The following is a 13,298-nucleotide window of genomic DNA, read 5'->3' as shown; positions in this document are numbered from 1 at the left end:
TAGTGTAGCTGGGTATCACTACTGAACATATCGTAATGTGTATAATGGTTTTAAGACAAATGTGTATATCTATCTATCATACTCTAAAAAGCCTGAATGGTTAAATCTGAGCTGAAAAGTTTCACAGCCACATAGCAACATTGTTTTGAAATATATAGTAAGTTAGAGGAAAATAGGACAGATAAGTAGAAAGCTAACCTGAGGTGGAATGTGTGTTCCCTCTTTCCCTCCCCTGAAGGAAACCTAGGCAAAGGGTTGTGGAAAGTCCTAGCAAAACCAGAGGGTGTGGAAAGGGGGAGAGTTGATCTTACAGAGGAAAGGGAAGCTGGGTTCTCAGGAGGAGTGTAGACTCAGAAGCAACCACATTTCCATGGAGGCCTTGAGAAGTGTCCAGACAGTTCACAGGACGAGAAAGGAGTTATGGTGCAATGGGGATGGGTCTCTTGAAGGCAGTATATTGTTGCCTGGTGATATTTTATCCATTTTGCCATTCTACGTCTTTTCAGTGGTGTGTTTAGTCCATTCACATTCAGACTAATTATTGAAATGTGAGAGTTCGTCCCTATCATGGAGTTCTTATTGAGTTATTGTTCTTCCACTTGGTTTTTTCTTGTCTTTGTTTTTTGTGTTGGTTCATGTATATTGTATTCTTTTTCCTGTACTCTTGTGAAGAATATTGTTCTTTTTTCCTTTTATTCTGTGTTAAGTACTTTCTTAAGTGTTTCATGTAGAGGTGGTTTGATGGCAGCATAAGTTCTTAGGGATTAGCTATCTGGGAAATATTTTAATTCTCCCTCATTGGTGACGCTTAGCTTGGCCGGGTAGGTTATTCTTGGCTGAAATTGTTTATCTTTGAGGACTTTGAAGAGCAGGGCTCCAAGCTCTCCTAGCCTGCAGGGTTTCTGCAGATAAATCTGCTGCTATTCTGATTGGTCTTCCATGGTGGGTGATCTGGCCTTTTTCTCTTACTGCCATTAGGATTTTTTCTTTTATGCCTACTTTGTTTAGGCAAATTATTATGTGCCTAGGAGTTGGTTTTCTCATTTGTTGTCTTGCAGGGGTTCTCTGAATCTCTTGTGTTTGAATTTTTGCATCACTGATTAGATAAGGGAAATTTTCTTGAATGATCTCGTGGAAAGTTTGTTCCAATGTGGTCTCTGTTTCTCTTTCTGCCTCAGGGAGTCCGATTATTCTTAGGTTAGGCCTCTTGAGGTAGTCACTCATCTCTTGAAGGTTTTGTTCTGTCTTTTTTAGCTTATTTTCTGTGTTTTTAAGAGTTTGGGTTATTTCTATATTTTGGTCCTCAAGCTCTGAGATTCTTTCTTCTGCTTGGGTAATTCTGCTTTCCATGCTTATCAATTTGTTATTTATTTCATTCACAGTATTCTTTATTACTGTTATCTCAGATATCAGCTCCTTCCTAGTTTCTTCTTGTGTCTCCTCAATTCTTTTTAATCTCTCCATTATTGTTTTGATATCTACATTTGCATTTTGAGACCCTTCATTCTGGGGACTTTTCATTGTTTGTATTCCAAAGTCAGTTTTCTCAGTGTCTGCTCTCCCAGGCATCTGGGAGAGACCCATACTCTTCTTTTGGTTTTTCTTCATTTCTGTAGATTTTTCTCCCTTTACCCCTTTCCCTCCCCCTCTTCAATTCTGTTTTTGAGGGAAGGTGGGGTTGCTTTTATTTCTCTTCTGCAATGACCTGTTCTTCCTTATGAGGGTCTTCTGGTTTTGTTCACTTTTCCCTCTGCTTTACGGTCTGTCTATTCAGCAGTTTGCAGTCTTGGTCCGTTCAGAGAATCTCACCAGTTCACCTATGCCGTCGCCATCTTGTCCCGTCTCCAGCTAATTTTTTTTTTTCAATTGGGGAGTTGAGCTCTCATCAAGTTGCCCAGGCTGTTCTCAAACCCATGGGCTCAGGCAGTTCCCTCACCTCGACCTTCCAAAGTGCTGGGATTACAGGCTTGAGCCATCACACCCAGCCTATAGAAATCTTTTAAAACCACATAATCAAGGTGAAGTTGATAAAACATTTGTTTTGATATGAAAAATCATGTCATTTTAAAGCAATGAGATGAAACTTTTAAAAATGAATTAATACCACCCTCCCTTTTATCTTCACCTCATAATACACACAGAGATTTTTTTAAAAAGTGGAGGGAAAAGGAAAAAGGAGATAGGTTGTTTATCTGATATTCTGTCTCTTTTATCCCACCTTTTTTTTTTAATTTAGAAAATTTCAGACTCTGATTCACTGCATAAGGTAGACATCAGATTCATCTCATATTGCTAAAGACTAAAAGTAAAGGTCATAACATTTTTTGACCAAATGTTCTTACGGGTCATTCTTAGCCAGCAATGCTACTTAGTTGTCATAGTAGCAACTGTAGTTTTAAACTGCACTAATACTATTAGAAATACAATCTAGATTGGTTAAACCACTATTATGAAAAATATTTTATGAATAAAATGTCTCATTTTAAAGGAACATTGAGAGCCTAGAATGTCTCCATGGGCAAGTAAACATGATGGTGATGGTTCTCAAAAACATGTCTCTGAAAGGAACTGGCAATGTATTTGAAAGAGGAACTTATTTGAAACATGAATGTAAATTACAGAAGGACAGATTTCAATTTCACATTTAAAAAATACTTTTTGTAATTTATAGTTGCCCAACAGACTTCCTTGTGGGAAATATACTCCTTACAAAAGATTTTTAAGAGGAAGGTAGCTTACTATCTGGAGAATTGTATGGAAAATGCCTTCTTGATGATCTTGGGGACATGTATTTGGAGCCCTTGGGCTTTAAGGAATCCAGTTTTAAGGCCACTGATTAAGACCGTAACAGCTAGGCTAAAAATCTAGCTATTCCAAATGTTTATTTCCCACTAATCATTCAGTGTAAAAAAAGGTGGAGCCATTGAAAGATTCTGAGTAGAAGAATGGCATGTTTTGATTTGTATTTAGAAAGATCTCTATGTTGACAGTATGGAAATTAAAATAAAAACTGGGATACTAGAAACAAGACTAGTCTGTTGGCTGCTATCATGGTCTAAGCAAGAAATGATTAGAAGCTAAACTAAGACATTAGAAATGGTAGACAAAGAAAAAAGGTTAAACAACATTGAGAAGTAAAATTTAAATTGTTTCATATGACGAGAAGAGATGAGTCTGAGTTACTTCTCAATTTTATTACTTTGGGGATTGAGTGAATAATGTTGACTTTTGCAGAGATAGAATATGTGGGAGGAGCTACAGCTTTGAAGGGAAAGGTCTCAAATTTCATTTTAGAACTGGGAAGTTAACTGGTAACTCACCTTAGACTGAGTTGTCCATTAGCAAGCAAAATTGGATATGGAATTTAGAAGCAAGATCTGGGCTGAAGAAATAGCATTGGTATACATGAATATAAATACGACAAGCAAAGCTATGGGAGTCTATGGGGGAGGGGAATCCGCTTAGAAAGACTACAAGGAAGCAATCAGATTGATATGAGGACGCTAGGTAAATTATAATTTCTTACAGCTGCAAATGTACAATAATAATAAAAGTGCTGGCTTAAATGTAAAAAAAAAACTTGAATTTTAAAAATGTACTTTCTTTGACAAATTTCAAATGTAACTGAAATGATTTTTAATAAAATGATGATAAAACTTCTGCTATAATTCTGAAATGTTTGTGCAATCTATGAATATTCTAGATCTTTGCCTAATTCTTAATTTTTATTTGATCTAGATATTTCTATTTTTTTATTCTTATTTTATATCACTTTGCCCTTTATGATTGTTTGTGTTGACCTTGAATCTGACCAATGCAAATTTATTATATGGTTCCATAAGAAATCATACTTAAATAAAAATACTTCCTTAAATTAGGAGCTTATACCTTCCTTCTGTTGTTTATGTATCTAAGGAAATGCAACTTCTCCACAAGTACAAAGACCATCTTTCATGGACTACTTTGATAAGCAGGACTTCAAGAATAAGACTCATGAAAACTGTAATCAGAACATGCATGAACCCTTTCCTATGTCCAAAAATGTTTTTCCTGATAACTGGAAAGTTCCTCAAGATGGAGACTTTGACTTCGTAAGTACATTTTAATTTTCCCATTTGTTTTCTCCTTCTGTACTTTATCATGACATTGAGAAGCACAGTTCATATATATATGTATATATAGAGAGATATCATGTATATATATATGAACTGTGTGTATGTGATAAAATTATAGACTATATTAATATTCAATATACAGTTATATGTGGGTGGGGAATTCTGATATTATAGTTTGCTTGTAGAAATGTACTTGCAGAGAAATGTAAATAATTTATTATAGTTAAATAAATCATAGCTCAAATTTAGACAAATATTGAGGACTCCTAATAACTTAAATTACACCTGTTTTAAAAGATGTTTTCAATAACGCAAATGTGAGATACTTCTGTTACCAGAATAAATGATGCAAAGGTGCTTATGACATAGACTTTGATAAATTTGCTTCAACTTTGAAAGTTAACTGAATTAGTTTCTACTTAAGTAAATATTAATTCCACTTGGTTTGTCAAAAATAATAGTTCTGTTCTATATTTAATAGCCTATAGATTTCAATATAAAACTGTAACTTATCACCTATTTTGTTATATTTTCTCTTTATTTCTTCTGCCTTCTTATTATTTCTTTCTTTCAGAGAATGAATGAATTTTTTTTTTTTTTTTGAGTTTGAGTCTCTCTCTGTTGCCCAGGCTGAAGTGTAGTAGCATGCTCACAACTACCACAGCCTTGACCTGGTGGGCTCAGGTAATCCTGCTGCCTCAGTCGTTCAAGTAGCTGGTGTTACAGGTGTGAGCCACCACACCCAGCTAATTTTTTGATTTACTGTAGAGATGAGGTCTCACCAAATTGCCCAGGCTGGTCTCAAACCCGTGGGCTCAGGCAGTCCTTGCACCTTGAACTCCCAAAGTCCTGGGGTTATAGATGTGAGCCACTATGCCCCTCTGATACACTATTTTAAAGTAACTGTTCCCAGTACTTGAGAAAGTAAATTCTCAAAATAAGTTATTTAATGGAGTGAAAATTTAATGGAGTAAATTTTTACTTTAGTGTGTTTTTAAAAATATTATTTTTGCATATTGTTTTGAAAGATTTTTTTACAAACTAAATTTTAGATGTATGTATATTTTAAAATAATATTATATTAAGTCATTTTTCTTAGACAACATGACTAAATATTTTTAGATTATACATATTTTAAATTTTAAGTACTTTTTTCCTAAATATTGTGGCTACTTGAGTTTTTTTAATAATTAGATAATAAAGTTTCTAAATCTAAATCTATTCCCAATAAATTTAGTACTAATTATGAGCAAATATCAGCAATGTAATTCACAGGTTAGCCTGAAAACATTAATTGTAATATCTACTTAATGTTTTTTCAATATTGTGATAAGCAATTAGAAAAATAAAATTGGCATTTTTTTAGTTCTAGTAAGATTTTATTTTAAACTACTTTTTTAAAAATTGTAAATTATTTAGAATACTGACAGTCAAACTTTAAATCATTCATAAACATGATGAATAATGTAGAGTATTTAGCATCAGAGAACTCTGTTTTGTCTCAGTTGGAATAAATCTTTTTTTTTTGCATAAATTTAAGAGATACAGGTGCAGTTTTTTTTACATGGATATATTGTATAAGGTGAAGTCTGGGCTTTTAGTGTAGCCATCACCCAAATAATGTTCATTGTCACCATTAAGTAATTTCTCATCCCTCACCTCCCATCCCCCACTCTCTCAAGTTTCCAATGTCTATTTTTTCACACTGTGTCCATATATACACATTATTTAGCTCCCACTTATAAGAACATACAGTATTTGTTTCTGAGTTGTTTCAATTAAGATAACGGCCTCCAGTTACATCCTTGTTGTCATGAGACCTGATTTCATTATTTTTTATGGGTAAATGTAATAGAATAAATCTTAATAGGCTCTGGGAAACAGTTTGAAATGAGCTACAAAGTAATGCATAAATTATCAAAGTTAAGAAATAGTAAATGAAATGATTTAATTTTGTTTCAGTTAGTCTTTCTACTACCCCAAAAATTGATGACTTGAAATAACAACTATTTTATTTGCATCCAAACCACAATTTTGTGGCTTTATCATTGGCTAGGTTCAGCTAAGTTGTTCTTCTGCTGGTCTCACCTAGGATCTCTCAAATAGCTGCTGTCATCTGTTAACTTGACTGAAGCTGAATGGTCTGTCTGAAATTGCCTCACTCGTGTCTGGCAAACGTGCTAACTGTTGGCTAGGTCACGGGACCCCTTCATTGCAAACTTGGAGTTTTACAGGGCAGTAGTAGCCTTCCAAGTGGGTGAGAGCAACGTTTCAAGGTCTCTTGACCTCAGCTTAGAATCTGCACGGTATCTATTTACAATAGCATCAAAACAAGTAAAATACTTAGGAATAATCTTTAAAAAAAAAAACTCTTAAATTTTTTATTTTAAAATTGTGGGATACAGTTCAGGGTTAGGTATACAAATATTCATTGTGCGGGTACCCTTATCGATGAGGTGTGCCCTCCCCTTCCCCCGGCAGTTTCCCATTACTGCCGATCCCACCTCCCCACCCCCACCCCCATGCTCCCACAGTTTCCTGCTACTGTCAGTCCTTTTCTTATAGTATTATGATAGTTGTTCAGGGTCCACTTATGAGTGAGAACATGTGATACTCAGTTCTTTGTTTCTGTGAAAGATCACTCAGTATTATACACTCTGTTTCCATCCAGGTTGCTGCGAAGTTCATGATTTTGTTCTTTATGGCTGTGTAATATTCCATTGTGTATATGTACCACATTTTTTTAATCCAGTCCTCTTTTGATGGACAGCACAATTGGTTCCATGTTCTTGTTATTGTGAACAATGCTGCGATAAACATGTGTGCAGATACCTGTTTTATAGAGTGATTTGAGTTCTTCCGGGTATATTCCCAGTAGGGGGATTGCGGGGTCATATGGAAGGTTGATTTTTAGAACTTTTAGGAATTGCCACACTGTTTTCCACTGAGGCCATACTAGTTTACACTCCCACCAACAGTGTAGAAGTGTTCCTTTTTGCCACATCCTCTCCAACATCTGTTATTTTTTGAGTTATTGATGATGGCCATTCTGATTTGGAGTTAGGTGGTATCTCAGTGTAGTTTTAGTTTGCATTTCTTTGATGACCAGTGAGGCTGAACATTTTTTCATGTATCTGTTGGCTGCTCATATGTCTTCTTTTGAGAACTGTCTATTCATATCTTTTACCCACTTTGTAATGGGGCTGTTTGTTTTTTTCTTTTCAGCATGTTTGAGTTCCTTGTAGATCCTAGATGTTAGGCCTTTGTCAGATACAGAGTTGGCAAATATTTTTTCCCACTCTGTGGGCTGTCTCCCTGCTCTTTTGATGATTTCTTTGACTTTGCAGAAGCTTGTTAGTTTGATAAGGACCCACTTGTCTATCTTATCTCTTATGGCATGGGCACTTGGGGTTTTGATCAGGAGTTGCTTGCCAGTTCCAATTTCCATAAGAGCGTCTCCTGCATTTTCTATTCTTATAGTTTGAAATTTTACATATAGGTCTCTGATCCATTTGGAGTTGATTTTTGTGTATGGGGCTGGGTAGAGATCCTGTTTCAATCATCTACATGTGGCCAGCCAGTTTTTCCAGCACCATTTCCTGAATAGGTTCTCCTCTCCCCAGTGGTTAGTGGTAGAGGCCTTGTCAAAGATGAATTGGTTGAGAAATTGAGATTTTGCTTCTGGAATCTCAATTCTATTCCATAGGTCTATATGCCTGTTCTTGTACCAATGCCATGCTGTTTTGATTACTGTAGTTTTATAATAAAGTCTGGGAGTGTGAGACCTCCTGCTTTGTTTTTTGTTTTGTTTTGTTATGTTTTTTTGCAGAGGATTGTTTTGGCTATTTGTGGTCATTTATGTTTCCGTATGAATTCCTGTATTGTTGTTTCTAGTTCTGAGAAGAATGTTGCTGGTAATTTGATGGGTATTGCGTTAAATCTGTAGATTGCCTTAGGTAGAATGGACATCCTAACAATATTGGTTTTTCCAATCCACGAGCATGGAATGTTTTTCCATTTGTTTGTGTCATCTTTGATTTCTTTGAGCAGTGTTTTGTAGTTTTCATTGGAAAGGTCTTTCACCTCTCTGGTTAGGAAGATGCCAAGGTATTTCATTTTTTTGTGGCTATTGTGAATGAGATTGTGCTTTTTATTTGGGTTTCTGTTTGTTTATTATCAGTGTATAGAAATACAACTGTCTTTTGCACATTTATTTTATACCCTCAGACTTTGCCAAAGTCCTTTATCAGTGCAAGGAGGTTTTTGACAGATTCTCTTGGGTTTTCAAGGTATAGAATCATGCCGTCTGCAAAGAGAGATAACTTGACTTCCTCTTTTCCTTTTTGGATACCCCTGATTGCCTTCTCTTCTCTGATTGCTCTAGTTGGACTTCCAAAACTATGTTGAACAGGAGGGGTAAGAGTGGACATTCCTGTCTTCTTCCTGTGTTCAGGGGAAATGGTTCCAATTTCTGTCTGTTTAGCAGTATGCTGGCTATGGATTTCTCGTAGATGGCACTTACTATTTTGAGGTATATTCCATCTGTGCCTAGATGTTCAAGAGTTTTTATCAAGAAGAGTGCTGGATTTTACCAAAAGGTTTTTCTGCATCTAATGATATAATCATGTGGTTTTTGTTTATATCTATTGATGTATTTAATTACGTTTATTGTCTTATGAATGTTGAACCAGCCTTGCATCCCAGGGATGAAGCCTACTTGGTCGTGGTGAATGATTTTTGAGATGTGTTGTTGAATCCGGTTTGCTAGGATCTTGTTGAGGATTTTAGCATCTATTTTCATCAAGGATATAGGCCTGTAGTTCTCTTTCTTTGTTGCGTCTTTTTTTTTTTTTTGAGTTGGAGTCTCACTCGATCACCCAGCAGTGGCCGCTCCTGCTGAGCTCCAGCGATCCTTCCACCTCAGCCTTCCAAGTAGCTGGAACTACAGGCACGGGAACTACAGGCACGCACTGCCACACTCGGCTAATTTTTTTGATTTATTGTAGAGATGAGGTCTCACCAAGTTGCCCAGGCTGGTCTCAAACCCGCGGCCTCAGGAAATCCACTCACCTCGGCCTCCCAAAGCACTGGGATTACAGGCTGAGCCACCGAGCCCAACTTGTTGAGTCTTTACCTGACTTGGGTATCAATGTGATGTTAGCTTCATAAAATGATTTGGGAGAGTTCCATCTTTCTCAATCGCCTGGAATACTTTCAATAGGATTGGTATCAGTTCCTCCTTGTATGCTTTGTAGAATTCTGCTGGAGAGCCATCTGGGTCCAGGGCTTTTTTTTGTAGGTAGTTTTCTTAGACGTTGTCAATTTCCTGGATTGTTGTTGGTTTATTTAGGGTCTCAATTTCTTCTTGTTTCAACCTAGGTAGGTTGTATGATGTCAGAAAGTCCTCCATTTCCTTAAGGTTTTCAAGTTTGTTTCCATACAAGTGTACATAGTAGTCTCTGATAATCTTTTGTATTTCTTCAGGGTCAAATGTGACTTCATCTTTTGTGTTTCTGATTGTGTTTATTTGGATTTTTTTCTCTCTTTTTCTTGGTCCGTCTAGCTAGGGGACCATCGATCTTGTTTATCCTTCCAAAGAACCAGCTTTTTGTTTCATTGATATTTTGTATTATCTTTTTGTCTTTTATGTCCCAGATTTGGGCTTTTATTTTGGTGATCTGGATTCTTCTGCTGAATTTAGGGTTTTGATGGTCTTGCTTTTCTAGCTTCCTTAGGTGATTTGTTAGACTGTTCACTTGTGATCTTTCCATTTTCTTAGTATGCATTTGTAGAGATATTAATTCCCCTCTTACTACTGCTTTCATGGCATCCCAGAGATTTTGATAAGATGTTTCTTCATTTTCATACATGTTTCCATGTATCTTTTAATCTCTGTTTTGATTTCCCTGTTGACCCAGGAGTTGCTTAGCATCATGCTGTTTAGTGTCCCTGTATTTGTGGGTTTGGGGGGACCTTTTTTTGGTGTTGATATTTATTTTTATTCCACTGTGGTCTGAGAAGTTGTATGGCAAAATTTCAATCTTATGAAATTTGTTTATGCTTGATTTATAGCCAAGGATGTGGTCAATCTTAGAGTACGTTCCATGTGGTGATGAGAAGAATGTATATTCTATGGTCATTGGGTGGAGTGTTCTGTAGGTATCAGTTAAGTCCATTTGATCAAGAGTTACATTGAGGTTCCGGATCTCCTTGCTGATTTCTTGTCTTGATGATCTGTCTATGAGTGGGGTATTAAAGTCCCTAGCTATAATAGTGTTAGAGACAATATCTTTTTTAAGTTTGCCTAGAAGCTGCTTTATGAATGTCGGTGCTCCTATGTTGTATGCATATATGTTTAGAATGGATATTTCTTGTTAATGGATTGAAGCTTTTATCATTATTTAGTGACCTTCTGTATCTTTTTAAACTTTTGATAGCTTAAAGGGTATTTTGTCTGATACTAAAATCGCAACTCCTGCTTCCTTTTGTGTTCCTTTGCCTGAAATTTTGCTTCCCATCCTCTTACTTTGAGTCTATGAGTGTCCTTACTGGTGAGGTAAGTCTCTTGGAGACAATATATTGTTGCCTCATGAAAGGAATAATTTTAACCAAGGATGTAAAATACACACTGAAAACTAAAAAATGTTGCTGAAAGAAATTAGATATAAATACATGGGAGGACATTTCATATTTATGAATTGGAAGACTTAATGTTGTTAAGATGTTAATGCTGCCCAAAGTGATCTACAAACTCATTTGATCTCTATCAAAATATAATGATTATTTTTTGCAGGAATAGAAAAATTTATCCTAAAATTTATAGGTAATGTCAAAGGATCCCAAATAATCAAAACAATCTAGAAAAAGAAAAACCAATCAGAGGTCTCATATTTTCTGATTTTAGTCTAATGTAATCAAAACAGTGTAGCAGTAGCGGAAAGACAGACATATTGACAATGGAAGAGAATAGAGAGCCCAGACATAAACCCTCATATCTCTGGTCACATGATATTTGACAAGGATGCCAAGACCATTCAGTGTGGTAAAGCAGCAGTCCCTAACATTTTTGGTATCAGGGACCGGTTTCATGGAAGACAGTTTTTCTAGGGACCCAGGGGACTTGGAGGATGGTTTTGGGATGATTCAAGCACATTGCATTTACTGTGTACTTTATTATTATTATATTGTAATATATAATGAAATAATTATACAGCTCACCATAATGCAGAATCATTGGGAGCCCAGCTCGTTTTCCTGTAACTAGATGGTTCTGTCTGTGGTGGATGGAGACAGTGATACCCAAAGTGTGTTACTTATGTCCAGTCTGCTTTATAATCTCATTTTGGTTGTTATTAATGCAGAAAACCCTGCTTCACAAAAATAGAATGTTAGAAATGGAAACAGGCTCTTCAGTACTTTTTTTGGCAGTCTCAGGATATTCCACTTTGACTTTAATCCAGAACATATAGAGATTTGAAGTTGTCTCAAACATACTTTTTTTTCTCTTTTTTAAAATTTTTTATTTTTTTATAAAGATGTGGGGTATAATTCAGGGTTAGGTATACAAATGTTGATTATGCAGGTACCCTTTCAAAACATACTTTTGAGATCACTGTCATTTGCGATCTCAAGTAGTTGATCCTCTTCTACCACAGACAAAGTCGATTCATCGGACTTATTCATAAGTGGTTCATGGATCCATTCCTTCCCAGTTCGAGGGTCTTTGGTGGTTGGAAAGTAATGCTCAAACTCTTCTGAAAGCTAAGATAGGTAATCTTGCACCAGCTGGGAAAATGAAGGCCCTGGTTCAGTCTCTTTCAAAATCTCTGCTAATGTTTGATCCTCCATCAGTTCTGTGCTCAAAGATCCAGACAGCAGTCCATACAGCTTACTTGATAATACAGAATCAGATCAGACTGTGGACACTGATGCCAGCAAATCTCATCACAGTACTAACCGTCATAGGTGGTCTCGTAGACGAAGGACTGATGAAGATGCTGTTCTGATGGATGGAATGACTGAATCTGATACAGCTTCAGTTGCAGATTATATTTCTAGAGCTGAGTCTCAGAGCAGACAAAGAAACTTCCCAAGGGAAACTTTGGCTAAAAACAAGAAAGAAATGGCAAAAGATGTGATTGTAAAGCATGGTCCTTCAGAAAAGGCAATAAATGGCCCAACTAGTGCTTCTGGCAATGAAATTTCTAAGCCACAGTGTACTCCAGGAGAAGAAAAGATTAATACCTTAAAAGAAGAAAACATTCAAGAAGCAGCAGTCCTGAATGGTGTTTCATAAACTGAAGAAGTTCCTAGTTTACAGTTCTTTTACATTACATTTACAATAGTGCTTGTACAAGCTTGCCAAAGATAGAATATGGATTGCCAGTCTTTACATCGCACTTTCAGTTCCTCCATTTGGAATTCAGAAAGGGGAGGGATCCTGAAGAAATCATATGTTAAACATACTTTGACACCTACTGTGTTATATATCATCAGATGTGCCTTGAGAATAATATATATAACATTTTTAAAAGTTGCTGGCTATAAAAAAAAAAGTCCTAATGTTCACTTGTCACCCCCCATAATTCTGGTTAACCTCTGAATATAGCTACTTTATCTGCCAACTTGAACACAGTTGTTCTCCCTTGAAGTGACAGATTGAATTTGTTGAGCAGGTTGAATATGTCACACAAGTAAGCAAATTTTGCAGCCCATTCGGCATCACTGAAATGTGCTGGCAGTGATGACTGTTTTTCCAAAAGAAATCTCTAGATTGGCTCTCATAACTTTAAAACTTCGGCCAGTGATCTAACTTTAGAAAAACCATCTTCTGTGTATAAGAGAAGATATGTGTGCTCTGCGTCCATCTCCTTACAGACCTGCGCAAACAAATATGAGTTAAGGGCATTTACTTTACTATGGTTGATAATTTTAATCACTTTCTGCAAAACGTTAAGTTCAAATGGCACTTTTTTGGCTTGCCAGCATTTTTTTTCCTCTATGGATGACACAGTGTGTAGACTCACATTCAGAAGCAATCTCTTTGACCTGAGTAGTGAAACCAGAAAGCTGTCCAGTCATGGCAGCCTTCGTCCTTGTATATACTGAAACAAAATGACCAATTCAGATATTTTGATATGTAATCATTCAAAGACTTGAATAGTTCTGCAGCTGTAGCATTAG

General features: G+C 36.2%; 1 pseudogene; it reads left to right on the top strand.

Annotated features, from left to right (window-relative positions):
* The first annotated feature begins 11,958 nt into the window (after nt 1–11,958).
* LOC103274829 lies at nt 11,959–12,560 on the top strand (annotated as a pseudogene).
* Nucleotides 12,561–13,298: the final 738 nt, after the last annotated feature.

This window comes from Carlito syrichta, unplaced genomic scaffold (assembly GCF_000164805.1).
Source record: "Carlito syrichta isolate Samal-C Ts95f unplaced genomic scaffold, Tarsius_syrichta-2.0.1 Scaffold314991, whole genome shotgun sequence".
NCBI lineage: Eukaryota > Metazoa > Chordata > Mammalia > Primates > Tarsiidae > Carlito > Carlito syrichta.
Note: the sequence above shows the minus strand (reverse complement) of the source record. Positions and strands in the feature narration are given on the sequence as shown.